Source organism: Microtus ochrogaster, linkage group LG5 (assembly GCF_000317375.1).
Source record: "Microtus ochrogaster isolate Prairie Vole_2 linkage group LG5, MicOch1.0, whole genome shotgun sequence".
Classification (NCBI taxonomy): domain Eukaryota; kingdom Metazoa; phylum Chordata; class Mammalia; order Rodentia; family Cricetidae; genus Microtus; species Microtus ochrogaster.
Genome location: NC_022031.1, coordinates 4872956 through 4894698, shown reverse-complemented (window position 1 = coordinate 4894698; position 21743 = coordinate 4872956). Strand labels below are relative to the sequence as shown.

At 36.5% G+C, this 21743-nt stretch overlaps 1 protein-coding gene and 1 pseudogene across 5 annotated transcripts in view; both read right to left on the bottom strand.

The window, feature by feature from the left end:
* The window catches only part of LOC101981396, a 1660-nt pseudogene extending 550 nt beyond the window's left edge, over positions 1 to 1110 (bottom strand).
* The window catches only part of Ralyl (RALY RNA binding protein like), a 781615-nt gene that overhangs the window by 557239 nt on the left and 202633 nt on the right, over positions 1 to 21743 (bottom strand). The window lies entirely within an intron of this gene.

Sequence of the window (21743 nt, the reverse complement as noted above, 5' to 3'; positions counted from 1 at the left end):
CCACCCACCTCCATCCAGGTCTAGTAAGGTGAGCATCCAAACTGCCTAAGCTCCCACAAAGCCAGTATGTGCAGTAGGATCAAAAACCCATTGCCATTTACTACTGAGATCTCAAGGTAAAACTTTTTTAGGAGAACTTTTCCTGGATTTTTTCTTGCTCCTGTGTGGTTGCTTCTTTTTCCTGGTACTAGAAGCTCCAGTTTCTTCTGAGAACTCACTTGAGGAATCTGCTGCTATGTCCATAGCTTCCTTTTGTTTTTTTGTGGGACCGTTTTTTCTGCTTCTTTTTATGGGATTTCTTTGACTTCTTATGTTTGCGGGATTCGTGAGCAGATGCTTTTGCCTGGGGAGATGTTTTTTTTTCCCCCATTGGTAATGTCCTGCTGGTCACTACTGTCTGTTTCAAACTCTTCAGGATACAACTCTTTATAACCACTGTGATCCCATCTGTCTGGCATGTTGGATTCATACTCCTATAACTTCTTGTTCCAGGATTTAGCCTTAAGAAAATCATCTTCCAGGGCCCCAGAAATTTCATTTTTTGGCCTCCAGTAGTCTCTCTGACTCAAAATCATCACTTCTCATCCGACTTGAACTGCTGGGTACCATGTTCCTTCTGGTGCCCTGGTAAGCATCCTCCATTTGCTTCTCTAGTTCTCTGATTTTCCACATGTTAGATTCCTCCTGAATCTTATTGTGAGCATCTGTATGCTGGATGACATTCCGCAGGAGGACTTTTCCCAGTGGAACCCATGACATTCTTTAATCGTGCACTGCAGCCTCACGTGGCGGGGTGGGAGGAAAGGCGACAGCTTCCTTCCCAATTATTTAATTTTTTAATATGAAGTCTTAACTTTAAGCTCTATAGGTATTAAGAACTATAGGTCAATAGTCATCCATGTTTGTCAAACTTATAGTTAGACTAATCAGGTTCTCTAGATGCATAGAGATTGTATTCCACATAGATAGTAAATAGTCAAACATTTGAAAGAGCTGTAGACTATGACATCTAAATAATTTAGGATTCTGTTGATGTGAAGCATGATTGGGGTTGAAGACTTAGACTACTTAGAATAGGATACCTATTGAAACATTTAGTATATGTTTCTTGTTTGATGCTGGTTGTAATTCTAATTTTTATATGTTTAAGCCTCTTCTTTTTCCTGGGCAATACTTGATATTTGTTCTTGTTGTATATAGTTTTGTATTAGGCTTAGAACACTCTTATTTAGACAGTGGGGGAGGTACTGTGGGAAATAGCTTTCAAGATACTGTCCCAATTTGGGCAAGGTCTCATGCTGTGTAAATGCAGACAAAAGTGTGTGTGTGCCTCTTGGCTGATGGATTCAGTTCCAGTTCCCAGTACACATAGGACTGAAGATTGCTACTATTTCTCTAAGTTTATCCCCTAATAAATAAAACTTTGATAACAAATTATGGGCTACTTTGAAACTCTTTTGTATGCCAATAGAAAATCATGCCAATATGGAAATATTGGCTACACAGAGTCTTGACTCATTAATTACAGGAGCCACAAAATGATGAATTTGTGCTGGTTCAATTCACCAATTCAGACAGTAATTGTTATTCATAATAGGTAACTAATTCTATTCTTGAGTTAAAGACTATGTTTTGTTTGAATATAGCAAGCTGCTACTTTTCTTCCCATCCCAGAATGCATATCTTAAACACCAACAAAGTAAACAATAAGTGCAAAATAGTTATTGATATTGAATGTTATTTGAAACCTGAAACTTTAAAAGGTTTTTATGTACTAGAATTTATTTATCATTGTCATAGCAAAATTAAAATATTCTAAATATCATAAGAAAGCCTATCACCCCAGCTTAAATGAGGTATAACGTCTATTCTAATGCCATCTGATTAATTTCAAAACCAAGAAATTGTGAACAGCCCTCTAAAGCCCATGGTGGGAAAAAAGTACATCCTTCTTTGAGATTCCTAGTGCTTCCTTGCAGTCAAGTTGTTCCTCAGTTTCCCCAGGATACTCAGCATATTCTCACACTAGCCATAAGTTTTCTAGAGCTCCATATGCAGAAAATAGGTTTTCTTTGTGCTGCAAATATACTTGAGGAGCGTGCAGTGCGTAAAATCCAAATTAGGTTCTCACACAAAAGTTTATATGGATTCAGCCAACAAACATTTGCCTATAACGTGTATATATATATATAATTATTTCTTTGTATATCCATATAAATATATTCATATTTATATCAAAAATTAGGAATTAAACTTCAGTCATTTAACCTGACAGACAGGACTGTTTTACTATAAAATCTCAACAATTCCAGAGATTTATTCAGACTTTCTTCCCTCTGAGAATTGAAAGAAATTTAAGAGTTGGTACTGCTCTGTATTAAATTGTTCTTCAAAGGCCATTTATCAGCATATTTTAAACTTACAATCTAATAGAAAGTTGAGGCTTTTGTTGAGCAGAAAAGGATTTTATATATAAAGTTAGAATTCTCTAGATTTTCTTAAAACTCGGCACTTTTAAATTGGTTCTTGTTGATTAAATTTTCAACTCTCAATCAGTTTCCTTTCAAAAGTTGGAATGTTTTAATTTTCCTATAAGGAAAATGTAGCCATCCAATAAAAATGTTGGAGACATTTCCTTAAACATATATACCAATGATGGATAGGCAAATAACAATGAATCCATATATAATAGAAGAGTGAGACAAAACTCACAGTACCCACTGCTTCCCAGAACAAATCACTAGCTAACTTTCAATTTCTGCAGTTACTCATTTAACAAATATGCAATGAGTTCACACAATGGGCTAGGCACTATTTTTTTCACTTATGGATGGGAACATAAATAAGCCCTATCTTAAGTACAGGAGTCAACTAAGCAAGGAAAGCTTCAATATACCTACAATACCAACATACAGTTTTCCCGAGGTAAACATTTGAATAATTCCTCAAAATTTGCACTGTTAGATTTCTCATCCTGCAGTTCAACTACAAAGGATCAACCACACTCAAATCTAAAAAGGGCAATTGGTAAAGAATTAAATTTTGGACCAAAATATTTTCTATGTAAGCCAGGTTTTGACTTGCCTATGTAAGCTTTGCAACCATGGAAAATATAACTTGCACTGTGAGTATAATTTGGGGTATAAATGGCATGCCAAAAATAATCAGATGTGAAATAAGACTGTTCCTCTTACTTCAGCTAACACCCTACAATTAATAACATTAAGATAAAGAACCAAAGTAAAGCTACCAAGCCTATCTTCAAGAGGTTTTCAAACAGTCACACTAGCTAACAACTTAGCTTCTCATCTGGCCTGATAAAAGTAGAATTTCAGAGAATATTTGAAAAGAAAGAAAACACAGCCACAAGACCTAACAAAATAAAAAAAAAAAACAAAAAACGAAGTTTGTTTTCTCTTCTCGCCACACGTTTTACCAGTATCACGAAGGGAGTTGGCTCCAACAGCTGCAGGTGTTCAGAAAACACACCTGACACAACTTCTGCAATGTTGAGAAATACTGGTTCAAGCTGAACCAGAATTCCAGTTCTAAATTTGAGGGACTATGGGAATTCTGGAAGACTCTTCTGCTGGAAAATAAGAAGGCTGGGTGGCAGCTGGAGTAGAAAGTATGAACATAGGGCTCTGAAGGAAGATATTAGACAGGACAAATCCACGTTGTATTTGCTAGCATAATGTCAATTTCTGCACAGTCCCTGCGTCCCGTACATTCTTCAGAAAGATGTCTACTTGAATAAGAGTCAACTGCAAAGAAGCACCTGTCACAGTAAGGGAAGTTCCACAGTGAAATTCCTGGACTAACTATTGTAGCCTGAACTTCTGTCCTACCAAACACATGGCTTTTGTGTCAGGAATTAGGGACAGTGTGAATGAAGGGCACTGTTCCTACCCAAACATCACACAAGGCAGACACCTTCTGCCAAGAAGAAAAGTACAGATTCCTAAGAAAAACTAGAAAAAATACAATAAACCGAAAAGTTATTGTGAAGTGAAAACCAGAGTTAACACACTCAAACCAATGAAAAATACTGAGTTTCAGTTTCATTTGAATAAAGAATATTCTGGAAATTTTAATAATCAAAAATTAGTCTTAACTATTGCAATTAAGTTTTGTTTATAACAGAAGATCTAAAAATTATGATTTCTGCTTAATATACATCAAATGGTGGATCTGATAATGTGGCTAAAGAAGAAAGAAAAAGTACTTTCTGGCTTTGAGAACAGGTCTTTCAATGAAATTATTATAAAAAGATTACAGATAATGCCCATTAAGCTACTACCAACTACCACAGTGCCTAACATGAGCAATGATTTTAATAAATATGTGTTACTGTTAGTGTTATTCCCATGTCACTTTCAATACTCTACTTACACATATTATCCGCACTCTTTCCAATCAATTGGATAAGGTAGCCATCTGTGTGTTTTATAGATGAAGAAAAGAGGAAAGAGAAAGGGAAAGCAGCAGCAGTCAGCTTAATCCCAGCAAGGCAGCAAGGACTCTATTAACAGCCAATGCAGAGATTACCAGATAACTGGCTTTGACCAGCTCAGAAATACTTAGCTTCCAGATATCTGCTCAACAAAAGATGGGTAATCCACTCAGAATGAAAGATAAGGCAGCTCTTCCAGATGAAAACCTTCAAAGGGTTTTAAAATGTATGGATGATAGAATGAGCTAATGATTCCTTGTAGTCTTTCTTGAGAATGTCCCCTGAAAACAACTTGGAGCCAAGGGAATTTTATCAACAAGAATGAAGCATTGAAAGGAAGAAGGAGGAAAAGGAGGAAGAAGAAGAGGGTGAAGAACAGAATGAGGAGAAGATAACATCATATGAGACCAAAAGTATAATACTGGTTTGGGTATGTGGCTAATTGGTAAAATTCTTACCACAAAAGCATGAGAACTTGAGATGATAGACTGCCAGAACTTACATAAAAAGTAAGGCATTGTGGGCCCATATAGCCTGTTATCTTAGTGTTTCAGAGGTGGAGTCAGCCCCTTCCTGGGGCTCACTTGTTAGACAGTTTAACCTAATCCATAAGTTTCAGGAAAGTGAGAAAAAAAAAAAACCTGTGGAAAATCCACAATAGGCAACAACTAACAAATGACAACCAAAGGTGACAGCTGACAGACCTTTGGCCTCTACATGCATAAACACCCAACCACAAATAAATTCTCTCTCTCAAACACACACACACAGAGAGAGAGAGAGAGAGAGAGAGAGAGAGAGAGAGAGAGAGAGAGAGAGAGAGAGCATAATACAGAAATTTGACAGTTCCCAGATAGAGGATCAGACAGGGCTGTGAACTCTGACCCAGGAATCCTCCTCAGGAATTTCCTCCACTATACCTCTACTGAAATGTAGAACAAGGTGCTACAGAGGTCTTTTGCCTTAAGCTCAAAGCCAAAAAACTGAAGTTAAAAGTGTGTAATTTTAGATAAAATTGAAAGTTATGTTACTAGTGTTAAATTTCAATTATTTTTTAATTTATATTATACAACCAAGTCAATACACATTTAAAATTGCAATAGTATACAATTTCTTATTGCAATTCTCACAATTTCTGTTTCTAATATAAATTCCAGAAAAAGAGCAAGAGAAAAGCATGGCAAGAAAGTCTGAATGGATAAGGGCAAAGGCTAAATATAGAGACTTCACTAGAGTTCTCAGAGTGGCAACAATAATTAGAGGTTTGAGCTTCCAGCAATTACTACATATTCTCAAAGTGTAATGTCTCTCTTCCATCTATGAATCTGCAGTGGTTTGGTGACATCGTCCACATAAAACACAGGACCCAGCTTTGATAAGATGCTCTCATATCTAAGTAGATACTTCAAACAATTTGGGTAATTGCCAAGGGAAAAAAGGGGGTAAATAAGTGCATTATTAATGTGAAATATAATGAGGACAACTGGGGAGGCAGTGCAGTATCAATAAAGAAGAGTGGAGACTCTTAGTCCTCAATACATCCTCTAGTCATGAATCTAACAGACCCCAACAGGAAAATGAGTAGTCAAATTCGAGACCATGTACAAACCAGTTTACAGGGAGAGCTGCTAGAGTCCTTGAGGTTAGGTTTATGTAACACCACCAAGTGCAGCCTGGCCATGTATCATTTCAAAGTGATAGTTCATAGTGCAAATGCTTCAGAAACTTGTCAACTCTTAGATCAAATTGTGAGATGGAAAGAGCGAATAATTAGGGGAAGGCATGTAAAAAGTCTATGAGAGGAGAGCAGAGAAGAACATGGCAGTGAAGTGTGTTTTATGGAAAGCTGTTTCCAAACCCTACCATACTTTCCACAGTTCTTTATAGAACTCAGTATGCTAGAAAGCAGCTAAGCAGATCTGAAGGCTGAAGATAAATAACATTGGTGTTCTTTTTTTCTCTAAAGTTGTGCCTCACAAAGAATGAGAAGAATGTAATTGAAGGTTCATATCTATTTCAACTTCTGTTCTTACTTTTTTTATTTTATTTTTTTTATTGAGAAAAGGAAAAAAAAAAGTTTCCCCCTCCTCCCAGCCTTCCATTTCCCTCCCGCACTTTATATGAAAAAAAAAAACCCAGGATAGCCAAAACAATCCTATACAATAAAGGATCATCTGGAGGCATTACCATCCCTGACTTCAAACTCTATTACAGAGCTACAATAATGAAAACAGTGTGGTACTGGCATAAAAACAGAGAAGTCGACCAATGAAATCGTATAGAAGACCCGATTTTAACCCACAAACCTATGAACACCTCATTTTCGATAAAGGAGCTAAAAGTATACAATGGAAGAAAGAAAGCATCTTCAACAAATGGTGCTGGCACAACTGGATGTCAACCTGTAGAAGAATGAAAATAGACCCATATCTATCACCATGCACAAAACTCAAGTCCAAATGGATTAAAGACCCCAATATCAGTCTGAACACACTGAACCTGATAGAAGAGAAAGTGGGAAGTACCCTACAACAGATGGGCACAGGAGATCGCTTCCTATGTATAACCTCAGCAGCACAGACATTAAGGACAACATTGAATAAATGGGACCAATTAAAACTGAGAAGCTTCTGTAAAGCAAAGGACACTGTCACTAAGACAAAAAGGCAACCTACTGACTGGGAGAAGATCTTCACCAACCCCGCAACAGACAAAGGTCTGATCTCCAAAATATATAGAGAACTTAAGAAACTAGACTTTAAAATGCTAATTAACCCAATTAAAAAATGGGGCACTGAACTGAACAGAGAATTCTCAACGGAAGAACTTCAAATGGCCAAAAGACACTTAAGGTCATGCTCAACGTCCTTAGCAATCAGGGAAATGCAAATAAAAATAACTTTGAGATATCATCTTACACCTGTCAGAATGGCTAAAATCAAAAACACCAATGATAGCCTTTGCTGGAGAGGCTGTGGAGGAAGGGGTACCCTCATCCATTGCTGGTGGGAATGCAAACTTGTGCAACCACTTTGGAAATCAGTGTTTCGGTTTCTCAGGAAATTCGGGATTAATCTACCCCTGTTCTTACTTTTAAAGATATGCAAACATAGTATCAACTAACTGAAATTTACTGTGCCCATGAAATCCACTTTAACTATGGTTAAAGGCTTGGTTAAAGAGGTCTTTCTTGGATGTGACAGAATTTAACTGTTTACCCTTCAAATCTAGTCAACATTAATATTTTTTTAAATTTTCCAAGGTAAAAAAAAATTCCGAAGTATTATTAGTCTCCTATAATATATAGAATTCCTATTCCCCACACTAAAATCAGAATGTCTTAATGGAGTGTATGATTATATACAAGTAAAGTGTTCTCATATATACTGGGGAAGAAGAGATAGTCATGAAATGTATCTATTCCAAAGGGATTGCATTACCCTTTGGTTGGTACTGTGTCAAAGGCCAAAACAAACCCTGTACGCATTGGAGTAATACTAATTTGGAAAAGGGATGCAACAGAGATATAAAAAGCATTAAAAACAGTGACAACTGAGTGATTCAACAACTTTTGAGCTGGGTTCCTGCCAATGTCTAATTTCAAGCTCAGCTAAATAAGGAGGTCAACACCTTATCTTCTGCCTTACAAAAACTTCAATGTTTAGTTTCATTCTTATGACCAACAGGTGGCACCAAGTGGAGCCCATAGGTGATGTGAGAATTTAAATTCAGAAATGAGAAAAGATGAAGTGGGGACAAAGAATGGGATTTAACAGTTAAGTTTTTATACAGCACATTGCCTGATGAAATACTTTCAGTGAACCCACATAATATGTAGAAAATGTATCTATGAAATGCAAGAGATAGGATAGGGAGAAAACCCTCAAAAGTATAATGGCCCTTGAAGTGCATATTAGGCTTCCTCAAGAGTTCAAAGAATATTTGCAATAGAAACAATATTAAGCTTCCAAGAAAATGCATTTGTCGTTGATTAAAATAGTCTGATGATAAAAATCTTGTGGGACATTCTCTACAAGAATCAGAAGAATGACATGACAAATGAAAGCCGAGAACTGTTTTGGGTTCATACTCAGGGCATTGCAGAAAGGTAATGATGACAGCTCACATTTGTAAGGGATTTTTCAGTTGTAAAGTACTTTGCTATCCATCATCTCTTCTGAAACTTAAAACAATATAAGGTGAACTAGGTAGGCAAGAATTCACATCCCCATTTTAAAGACATTGAAACTTTCTCTTGCTTAAACAGCCAACTTTATATCTAAAGTGAGTTTGTAGCATTCTGGTGTTCTTGGAATAAAAAGAATTAAAACATTTTAGAAAAATGAGAGTTAGTAGAGATGAAATGAAATTTCCCAAATGAAAATTTGCCCAAAGAAAGCAGTACAAAGAGTAAACACATTGAGAACATTTTCTGTGGTGGAAGACTTAGGGAAAGATTTTGCATAATAGGATGTAAGTTCTTCCTTGTGTTTCAGGCATTTTATATATTTATCATCTCAATTTTCTTCTCTATCTCTAGCTCACTAAACAGATTAGACACACTTAGCTTCAGATGGCCCACTTGTTATATGAGATCAGTCTCTCAGCTATTCCCTACTGTCCCTTCAGATGGTTACTAGTTCTTTTTATGGATTCCACGAAGTGCTTTGTTTGCACACTGTTGATTACCTTTCGATACTACAGCACTCAATTGATTTTTTGTTTATATTGTTATATTAAGTTTCTAAGAAATTTGGCTTTCTATAAGCCCTTTACATCTAAAGGATGTAAAATGTGCCTCTCATTTTCAAAACTTGCTCAGCTGTAACTTTCTAATTTCCTAGACACCTTATGCTCTTTCCTGCCTCAGCCCTTAATATTCAGGTTCAGCTAATGTGAAAAAAGTTTCCTCTGCTTTTGAAAACACTTTGAGTCTTCTGTTAAGTGCCATTTCTATTATTCTGACTCTTCAAAGATTTACCTGCTTCATTATCCTCTGTGATGTGCAAAAAGTATGTAAATTTTGTACATTTCACAGGGATCCATGGGTGAATCAGCATCTTCAGTTATGTGGAAAGTCTTTGAGAAGAACCTACCTCTTCTGGCAGTTACGGACACTCCTGAGCATGAAGCCATGCCAAGATTGTCTTTATTTAGTAAACATGTAAAATCAGAAATAAAATAAGTGCATGTGTCGATAGGAAGCCAGTAACATGTGAAACGCTGAGCATGCGCTGTCAGAAAGGCCCCAGTGTTGCTGCCCTGGCTGAGCATTTGAGCTGTTACTATGAAGGAAACAAGTTTAGACACTCAAAATTCAGATAATCAAGTAAAGTCTCAAAGATAAAATAAGAGATTGATCCATTTTTAGCTTAAAGGACCCTCACAAATAAAATAAAATTTTGCTTCCTGAATCAGATAGACTGGATGAATGTTTCTGTTTTGCATATAGAAACATGGCGACTATGGAAGCCTCATTACATAAAATATGAAGACAGGTGAGATGCTGGGCATTTCAAGCTGACAGCTGAAGACAAGGTGATTTATATAGTACATTTTGTTTATGCCTGTGAAGTACTGTGAACTTGATATTATTTAATTCTTAATTGTAATCACAATTATTCTTATAAACATAAAATTGGTCCAAGGTACTTTAAGATATTATTTAATCCATGAACTGAATAAATAAATTATGTTAATTTTTGCTAATTCTTAAAATTTTTACAGTAATCTTGAATTTAAACTGCAAATGTCTGACAATCCAAGTTTTCATAGAACAATCCACTAAGCCATTTCTTCATACAGTAGTATTATACAGATTCTTACAAGGTGAACACTAACTTGCGAGTTTTAAGCTTAAAGAATGTACAATTCTTGTTGAAGATACGGTTTTAAAAAGGAATTTTAGATAAGAAATGTACTTTTGTTATCTCACATTCATTTTCTTTCTTTGCTATGTGCAATTTTCTTAAACATTACTGGAGGGATGGAAAGTGAAAACATGGACAATAGAAATAAGTATGGTATTTTATCATACCATAGTTCAGAGGTATTCACCATCCACAATAGACAGAGATTATATTTCCAATTATTAGTAAAATGTGCATAATCTATAGTATTTTGCTTTTATTTTTTAAAAAGAAGATCTCTCCTGCTCCTATGAAGTGTGTCTTTAGAAGGAAAAACTGCAAGAAATAAGGTCATAGAAAATATATACATATTAGAGTACTACTCAGCAGTAAAAAACAAGAACTTCTTGAAGTTTGCGTACAAATGGATGGAAATAGAAAACACTATCCTGAGTGAGGTAAGCCAGACCCAAAAAGAGGAACATGGGATGTACTCACTCATATTTGGTTTCTAGCCATAATGAAAGGACAGTGAGCTTATAATTTGCAATCCTAGAGAAGCTAAACAAGAAGGTGAATCCAAAGACAAACATATAGGCATCCCCCTGAATATTAACCTTCATCAGGCGATGAAAGGAGACAGAGACCCAAATTGGAGCACTGGACAGAAATCTCATGGTCCAAATCAGGAGCAGAAGGAGGGGGAGCACGAGCAAGGAACTCAGGGCCGCGAGGGGTACACCCACATTCTGAGACGATGGGGATGTTCTTTCGGGAGTTCACCAGGGCCGGCTGGCCTGAGTCTGAAAGAGCATGGGATAGAACCGGACTTGCTGAACATAGCGGACAATGAGGACTACAGAGAACTCAAGAACAAGGGCGGTGGGTTTTTGATCCTACTGCACGTGCTGGCTTTGGGGGGGGCTGGGCGGTTTGGATGCTCTGCTTGCTGAGCCTGGATGGAGGTGGGCGGTCCTTGGACTTCCCACAGGTCAGGGAACCCTGATGGCTCTTCAGGCTGATGAGGGAGAGGGACTTGATCGGGGGAGGAGGGGGGAAATGGGAGGCGGTGGCGGGGAGGAGGCAGAAATCCTCGATAAATAAATAAATTAAAAAAAAAAGAAAATATTGATTAGGTAAATAGAAACAAAACTGAGGAAAAAATAACCCATGGAACAGTATAAAAAAGACAGCAGAGCATATTAAATATACCAAGAAGGATAAATTGGATGAGAGATAGAAACAGGTTAATCAACTTAGTAATTGGGTCATCCTAAATTTCTGCTTACTTAATACTGTGGGGAATAATTGAAGCCCTGGAGATCCACAATTTGCTATTACTTCAAAAGAATAAAAATAAATAAAATAGTTGATAAATTTGATAGTAAATGAAAGATGGAGGAATGAAAGAAACAAAAGTACACTTCTATGTAGAAAAAGTGCTCATAGTAAAGATCAGTCGTTAAGGATGCACACTGGAGGGAGAGTTCGAGGACACCGACCTAAGAATACACGCGGAATGATCCCGCCCCTTCAGGTAAAAAGGAAGGCAGGCACAAGGTACAATAAACAAACTGCTCAGCTACAGTACTTACAATATACTAATGCAATCCACAATTGGTTAAAGACCTAAGCTTATATAGCAACATATAAAATTCATGGAAAGCAGGAGGGAATCATATAACTTCTGTGAAGGAAGATGCACAAATGATCTCACTGAGAGTGGAGGAACATAGATGCCCGCAGAATCTTAACTTCTCCTCATGGAAGTTCCTTTTTATATCTTCCTCAATTGTCCTCCTGGCTTCCTCAACTCTCCTTTTCCATTATGAATCCTATAATCTTGAATTTGAAAGTTAGGACTTCTTTTTGTGGATTCTGTCTCATCTGACTCATGGGAAATTGCCGACTCTTGTGTTCTGGTTCATCCTCAAGCTCTGGCCCTCAGCTCCTGCCACTGTAAAATTCTGCATCCCTCTAGGACCCTCTGGGACAGCTAGCTTAGACCCTCTTAAAAATGGTGTAAATCAATTTTCTCATCTTTGAACAACTACCACTGGTATCCACCTGTCATAAGCAGTCAAAGCTTTTCCCAAGTTTTATAAAAAGAAGACAAGGGTTGAACACCTATAATTTCTGTTTACTGCGAAATTTCAGTTAGGAAAACGTAGGTACCTTGTTGCTTCCTTTCTTTTCTTTGTACTTCAAAGGGGCAGAATGAATCTTTCACTTGCTGGTGAATCTTTCTCGGCCTGAGACTACAGATGATGAGGGAAGACCATCTGTTGTTGCTGATAATAGAACAATTCAATAACAATGATTGCTCTATTAAAGGATTACAAGAGTTGCGTTATACCAATAGCACCAATAGTGAAATTTCTTAATGACTTTGATTTTTTGCTCAAATCCAAACCTCCTTGTTCTAGATATAAAGTCTGTTCCTAATGAGGAAGGTCTGGGACACTCACAGTTATAGAACACACAAAACAAGGACATGTACCTCCGAACGGCATACATTATGGAGACTACATGTTCTTTTAAAGATTTATTTTTAGTGTGTATGTGTGTCTGTCTGTCTTTCTGTGACATGTGATGGACGTCTATGGGCACTTGCAGTAGCCAGGAAAGGATGTTTCAGTGTGTGTTTGTCTGTCTGTAACATGTGATGGATGTCTATCTGCACCTGCAGTAGCCAGAAAAGGATGTTGGAACGCCTGGAGACAAAACTGCAGATGTGAGCTGCCTGACATGGAGAGTGGGGATTTAACTTATTTTCTCTGCCAAAGAATTCATGCTCTTAAGTCCTGAGACACAGCCTCAACTTTGCATATTTTTAAAGGAGGAAATGTTGGGATTCAATTATTATTTTGAATGAAGACTATAGAAAGGCAGGAAAATGGGCAAGGTAATTTCTATTCTTTATATAAACAAACCAAAGATTTAGAAGAGAAAAGCTTCCTTTATGACCAAAAAAGCTATCAGGACAGAACTCCATTACAGGTAAAATTTCAAAGTTTATTTTTCTTTTACATGAATATCTGGTAGTTTATCTGGTAGTTTGGGAATCACATGGAATACCACCAATAAACTTCCAAGCACCTAATAAAAACAATAAGCAAAACATCTTCTGTGAAAAATTTGAGATATCATGTTTTTCAGGAAAATTATTAAAAACAATTTTAACACCTTAAAACACAATATTTAAACAAATTAAAGAAATATTTGTTTATATATTTAAGAAGAATGGAGTTTAAATTAAACCTTTTTATTTATGAAAATCATCATTGGACAATTTAAAATACTGGCATATTGACTGAGTTGCATGAATTATGAAATCTAATGTCAGTATACTAACTAAATACCCTGTCAGTACAATATAAATATAGAAACTTTTATTTTATTTATAATCAAGATTTATTTATAAGATTTTAATATTAAACTATAAGCATAGATTTTATAACTATGTATGTGAGTGAAAGTTTTATAGTGACATAAACCACTGTATTTATATCTGTCAAAGCACTTTAGTCTCATTTGATCCTTGTTGTTCTCACTATTATTATTGATGATGCTGCAATTAGATAATTATGGCTAATTACTACAATAGAGGTGTAATGTAATTTTATCTCCACAACATATTCAACAATGAGATTTCTTAATAATTAATATCTATGCAAAGAAATTAGACTGTTGTTTTTTTGGATCAATATAAACATTTCCTTTCTCTAGGAATGAAGCCTAATTCAAATGGGAAGCTGGTCTGAAAATGCCCATAGCCTGTAGGGCATGCAGCTACACTTGGAACAGTAACCAAGAAACCAAATGCAAAGGAAACATAATAGGAAGTTTCCAAGAGCAAAACTTAATGTAAGAGGAAAAATGTAAACATTCAACTAGAAACCATGGTCTGGCATGTAGAGCACTGAATAAACACAAACACTGCATTCACGTGAAGAAGCCATACGAGAGGAAATTGAAAGCAGGTGGAAGAGTCATTATCTTCTCTAGAGCGAAGAAAAACAAAGGATCTGAACAAGACACATGAGGTGGATCTGTGGGGGCCGTCCAAGCCTCATAACTCTACATTTTCCCCCTTCTATTGTAAAAGAGATCGCTGGACACCTTACATTTCACTCACTCAATCAGTGAATGACTTTAGCACAGAGCAGGGAATTCCACTGAGCACACTCCCCAGTCTCTCTCTTAACTGCACCACTGCATCAAGAGAGATGCTGGCGGCCATAAAATTTGATTTAACTAGTATGTGTTTCTTCATATACGTTTGAGATGTGCACAGTACTAGAAAATTAAACATATTCAAATCTCAAGTGTTTGTTTGGGTAATGATGGGAGATCATCTTATTTATAAGCTGTAAATAATGAGGAAGTCAAATATAGCAAATAATATCCAGTGTTATTTAATTCTGTGAGCTTAAAAACACAAGTTAAGACACTGAATGGTGACATTGTGATGTAAAGTCACTTAACCATTTTAAAATATGGCATGGTTAAAGACAATTTTCAAGCCATAAAAGAATATAAGCATAAATTCTGATCTGAAATGATAAATATTAAGTCAAATCTGGTTAATACCATGAATGTTTAGGAGGAATTAAAAATGTAGTTCATCTGTACAGAAGAATACTTTTAAAAATGTACTTTTGAAAATGAAGCAATTATAACTGCTTTAAATAAACACTTTATTAGAAGCTTCATTCAATTAGTTTTATTATTATTCTGCTTAATTCTTTAAATAACTCACAAAAAGTAGTTCCTTGATATACTCAAACAGTATTTATTGCAGATGGTACACAGCAACAATTCCAGTTATGTCAGTAATTATGACTTGTTTGGTTCACTCTACCCTTTGGGATTTGTGTTGTTTAAGGTCAGCAAACACTGGATTTATGCATCTGGAGTTTTGATATTTTTTTGGAAGGAATTGTTCTGAATTGTCAATTGCTTGTATGAAAATAATGGTATTTACTTAGAGAGATGAGTGGGTGGATAAAATGCTCAGACAACTCTAAGAAGTGTTAATACAGAAAATGACTGACTTGTATTTTAAGAAAATGGAAACAAATGCTGTTTCTAAGGATGTTATTTCTCACTTACTTGAAAATAGCTTCTTTATGAGTATCTCGTCGTTCCTAACCTGGAAAGATGGTGCTACCCAAAGCAGGGAAAATGGTTGCCAGAAAACACAGTTGTTCTTAGTGATGCATCACTAAGTGTAAAGCTGTCTAACTAAGCCACCTATGCAACAGTCCTTAATAACTCATTCCTTAATAGATACAATTACCATTCATTAACTCAAACCCTTTAAAACTCTAACTACTGATTACTGTACACCACATTTTGAAGATGACAAAACTGATTTATTCAGACAGTGTATCCTGAATTTTCTTAGGTATGGGTCTGGAGTCACATTTCCTCAGCAGCTCATACCACTCATGGTACCTGAGGTGAAAAATCTAAGGTCTGCTGATGCATGATTCTAGGACTTGGAGGGTGTATATTGCTCAGTCATCATGCCCTGCTATTGTTTTATGTAATATTATGTGTTATTACTAAGAGACTACATTTCAGAGTATTTTTCCTTCTCCTCTATACTATAAAACATTTATTTTTCTTTTTGTGGTTCTATTTCAGCGTCACCATATTTTAAAAATCATATATAACACCCAAGTAGGGTAAATTGACTGAACCAGAAGGTTCTTCTTAATACATAAGTCCACCCTCCTACAGGTTCAATAATGTGAAAATTCAGGTTCTTTCTGACCCCAGTGTCAGAAACAAACACTTCAAGAAAAGATAGGAAGCTGCCTTCAATATATAAGCGAAGAAGAAATTCACAAACACTAGGGTCAAATGATTCTACAGATTCTTGCTCCAGCGTTTGTCTGTTTGCCTTAGGTATGTTTTTGTTTTGTTTTGTTTTTGTATTTTTTGTTTTGTTATGTTTTGTTTATGAGCAACTTTTAGGAACTAGGTTTCTTTCATTCCACTAATTTTGAAGTTTTTTCTTGACACCATGCCAAGAGCCCTGCCTCCTCAAGAGGAAAGGCCATGCCTTATGCATGAGCCAGCTACCCTGACCTAGAATTTTAGTATCCTTCCTCTCTGCTAATAGTTGCCTTTCATGCAGCAGCCATGAAATAAACTCTGAACTCACACACTGTTTCCTTCCAAACCATCATGTGTTTGCATGATAAAACTGGCATGGTTTTATTTTTTTCCCTTAGCTCCACTTTGAATGGTTTAGCATACCTGGAAACTCTCAGTATTGTCTGCTGAATTGCATATTTTACTTACTATACACTGTCAGTTCTTTTGTGAAACTTTAAATTAAACTGTTTCAACATGGATATTTAGTTCATAGTTTTCCATGCTTAAGTGTCTGCTTTACTCTCCCCTCTCCCCCATTTTTGGCAAAGTTCTGCACAATATAGCCATGATATGCTGGCTTAAAGTTTAAGTGGTCTTTGGTGTGTCATCCATGTAAGGGATGACTGGACTTTAAAATGTATCCTATATGTACATTTATAAACATACTTATTACTCCTCCTAAAAAGAACTCTAGCAGCTTTATCTTTTCTGAAATTACCACCATCTCTCAAACTATTTTTTTCTCCATTAGTTAACAGGGCAAGGGGACAAAGGTTGGTGGCTTTCAGTGGATACCATGATTTCCTACTGCTTTGCAGCCAAATGTTGGTCACATGACCATTTATAAAGTCGGTTTGATAGACTTTGATGAAGGGGTTCTTATACTCTATTTACTACTTAGTATTTGTAAATGTATCTTTCGTAGCATTTTCTTTAAAAACAACTTATATCCACTTTGGAAAATTAAGTTGAATATATATTCCTATTTATTACACAAAACAGCTGAAATCATTAGAAATCAAACTCATTAAAAATGATAAACATGATTAACATTTTTGTACCATTTATACCACTATGTCCAAATTTTGCAAAACATGGGATATATTTCTGTTAGAAACTTTACAGTATTATAAGAAAATTTTGTTGTTAGGGGCAAGACAACATTGAGTCATATTACAAAAAAAACAGCATTGAGTCATATTACAAAAAAACAGCATCTTTTCTTTTTTTTCCTTGCAAGAGGTGTTCACTAAATATTACTATGTACTTTTTTGCGCTGTAAACAACTGAAGACATGGTACATTATAACTATAGGCTTTAAGAAGCTTATTATAATAACAGATCATAGGGTTCATTAGGATTTGGCTCACGGTAGAAACTAGGACAGAATGGATTCACCAGAGGGGCTCCAGTATTGTATGTGGATTACAGTCAATATTCTAGTTGGAAAAAATGGAAAATAACTCTTTATAGCTCAAGCAGAAAATGATCTCAATGGAAGGGTAATGGATACTTTATAGATTCTGTGGGAATGCAGGTGATTCAGGCTTGAAAATATTCTGCAAAGGAAGCTGGGTGGTAAGAACCACAGCAAAGATAACCACAAAGACAGCCTTAAAATTGTTCCTTCCGGACTCATTGCTCACACCTAGGCTTTTACATGCATGCAGCTTCTGTTATGACTACATACAGATTATAAATTGCAGCTACACTGACTCAGTGCTTCTGATTGATTAGCTTAGTGTGGGTGAATCCAATCCCTTCCTCTGACAAATTTCTTAGGGAGCAAACAACTATATTTCTTCTTTCATAGTGATGGGATTCAATATCTGCCACTGAAACTGACCCAGTAATTTTTGTTTTGTTTACCTGTATAAAAATAATAAATTTATACATGTATACTATTTAACCCTTCCTTCTTAAAAGTTAAAATCATGATATACTTATTATGTGAATTACTTAACTTTCTCCCAAAAGTTAGAAACATTTTAGCATTTTTAAAATAATGCACAGGGAAGGCTTCACATTATGGACACACCTTTCCACTGCTCACTGTAGCCATTAGTGTCTTATGAGCTGGGTACACAGACTCACTATCTTCCACAACATGGGGCTCTGCTTGGTTCTGAGTTCATCCTGGCTTTCTCAACATGGAAAATGGAAGCTACAAAACTACAGAGGCATTTGACAGCCTTGTTTTTCCCATAAACCTATTCTCCACAAGGGCAGACATTTTCCAAGGGTTTTTGTTTTAAAATAGAGCACCCAGTTGCTTGGAGATGCATTTCCTCAAATCAGTCCTGGGTGTTATGGCACCAAATTTCAAAAAGAAGTGCTTTCAGGAACATTGGAATTTGTTGTTCAGTCTTCTAAATTAAATAATATAATCAAATATATTCAACATGTTAAATATTAAGTGAAAAATATATAATTACTGCTAATATGTTCTGTTTGTTTTTAATAAATTTAAGCTCTCAGAGTCACAAAAGATCCAATGTAGGTAATGAGTCAGACAGTGAATTATAAGCAAGTTTTGCTTAGGGGACACACAGTAAAATATTAGAAGTATAAAATGCCATTATGACGAATTTTCTTCATTTAAAGTGTTTAAATTTTAATACTTATTCATAGTGAGAAATAAAATTATATTTATACATTTAAACCAATATCAGTGTTGTGAGATTGTATTAAATGACCAGATGCAATAAGTCCTCCTCTAGACATATAGCATCCCATGAAAGAATGTGGATGGAGAGAATTTGCTAAGATGAGTTATCAATGGACATCTGTGCGGAGGACAAAAGGGTAAGGGACCCAGTTAACACCTACTTTAGATAACATGGATCATGCTTTTCACCTAGGTGTTTCATCTTTCACTATAATCTCAACTTTAAGGGTTTTTTTTAAGTTTGTTTTTTATTTCTCAGAAAGAAGTACTCAAGTACCTCTTTTATCATGTTTCTATCCACTGTTAATTAATCTGTGCTAACCCTCCCATCTTACTTCCACATTGCAGATAAAGAGTAAAGTCTTCTAATTGCTTCCAGGCTTCCTCAGACGTTCACATTTCATAGATTGTGAAATGCCTTTGGACAGTCATCCATACAGCGACTATGGTTTCATCAGCAGCACTTATCTGTACTGAATGAAGTTTCCACATTGATGCTTATTTATAACATATTGCTTTGTTCCAATTACTGTCATTAAACATTTTAATAAGCTATGCACTAAGTTAGATGAAGAAATCCAGTTGTCCCATTTTCAAAGCTAATGGTTAGTATACACATATATAAAATACCATCTTGTTTGAATTTTATATAGAGTGGTGTGTATATGTGTGTATATTTGGGTATGTATGCTGTAGGAAATCCTTCAGCCAGTAGCCTTTAAGTTGCCCACCCACGTGGGAGTGGCCTCTTATACTATAACTGCCAATGTAAAACACATGCCTGATCTCTCTCAGCTGCTGGATTCAGTTGCTGTTTTCCAGTTCGAGCAGAAGACTGTGGTCTGTGAGTCTACCCATAAATAAATAACCCTTCATTGTACTCAATTCTGAGCCAGTGTGGGATTTCTTCTTAGCATCTGGTATCCCTCGTGAATCCCACTCCACACCTACTGGGTAGACTGGTCCAAAAGACCCAAATGGTCCATGGCCCAGAAGCTCTTCCACCCCTGCCCGCCTGGCTTTGTTTCACATACCAAGTTTTTTTTTTTCTTTTCTTTTAAATCCCCGCCACAGCACTGCTGGGCACCCTTCCATGGGGCAACTTGCTCAACTTCTGATTTGTGCTACTTGTGAATTCTGGGCTCCTTGCTTCGTGGATGGAGTTGACTTGATTGCTTTTGGTTTTTCAAGAAAAGCATAAATGTCACTATTTGACCAGCACCAAGACAGAAGGCCAAAGATGCACAGGACTAGTCCTGCCACCACCAGTTGCGCCATAGAGCTCAACTCTGCAACCGTGACATCTACTGGACAATGAAGATTATCACAAATAAAAAAATGTCCTAGATCTTATTACCAGGTAACTATTTGATTAATAAATAAATCATTAAACTTAAAAGTTATATAATTAGAAACAACATTACCATGCAAAATTTCAATAATGTTTTTGCTAATATTATCGAATGTATTCTGCAAGGCTTATATGGTTATTGTGATGCATCCATTTACTGGACATAGGAACTCAGATTTTTTCTTCATATTACATCCTTAAGAAAATTGTTTGATAACAGAGCCAAGAATGAGGTACTGTTAGAAATGATACAGTCTTTACAGATTAATAATGAACAGTTAGTTGACATGATTAGGACCATAAAACTCTAAAGTAACCTAAAAACATTAATAGTATTGAAAAGGATAACATTAATATGACAGACAAAACTCAAAACTCAATCCATGTCAAAGGGGGTAGTGAGAAATTATCTGAAAGAATTCATACTGTTGGATTTGACAATCAAAATCTATTAAAATGTTATGACAGGTTTGCAGATAGAGTATCTCTCCAAGAAGGCAATCTGCACACTATCCAAATAATGTCAAAGGATGAGCTGTTATATTTGAAGGAAAAACTTCAGACATTAGAATCACATGTACAGAATGAGGACCAGAGGATGGGTGCCTTGATGAAATCGCTAGAAATATATACATGCCAGGAGATTCAGGCTTTACAAAAGACAGTAATAAAAAGATTTGAAATAAGTGAGGAAATTATCGAAGGTGATGGGCACGGAAAATAAGGCACAAGGACAGGATTCAGCATTGCCAGTAGCATCAGAGATGACTTACCCAGGGTTTTAGCTTCCTATCCTATATTATACTCTGACAAAGCATCAAATTCTAAATGCCCAAAAGGATCCAAAGAAGGTAGATGGATACCAAGAGGAATAAATGATCTAAAAGAAATTAAGCAAGCACTAATATCTTATAGCTTACACTCAGCATTTGTTAGGAGATGGTAAAAGTTGGCTTCTATTAGTCTCAGCAGTCCTGGATGATGGGCCCAACTGCTGTGGAAATGTTATTTGTGAGATAACATTTTAGAACAACAGGGAAAAGCAAAAGAACTTGAGACTTCCCTAGATCAAATTATTGGTGAGGGCACTTATGTTAACCCAGAGGCTCAAGCTCTTTACGACAAACAAATCTTGTCCCTATGCCACAAAGCAACCTTAAATGCTTGGGACATGATTCAAGAGCTAGGAAAATGAACTGAATCATATACCACCATTTAACAAGGCCAAAGAGAGAGACCTGGCAGCCGCGGCCGGAAAGACAGGGCGGCGGGACGTGGCCAGAAAGACCAGGCGGCAAGACGCGGCCGGAGGACGCCTATCACGGCCAGCGGGGACCGGCTGGGACCGGCTAGGACCGGAGCGACTACAGAGGACACAGGCTGCTGGCGGTGGGAACCATCCCAGCAGCAGAAGCAGGCTGCAGGGACCGCGCACAACATGGAGATCAGATCACCCCACTACAATTAAATCAAAGAGGTAGGCCTTTTGTTGGCAAGGTCACTGGCAAACGGGGAGCTTGGTCCTGTTCCTGA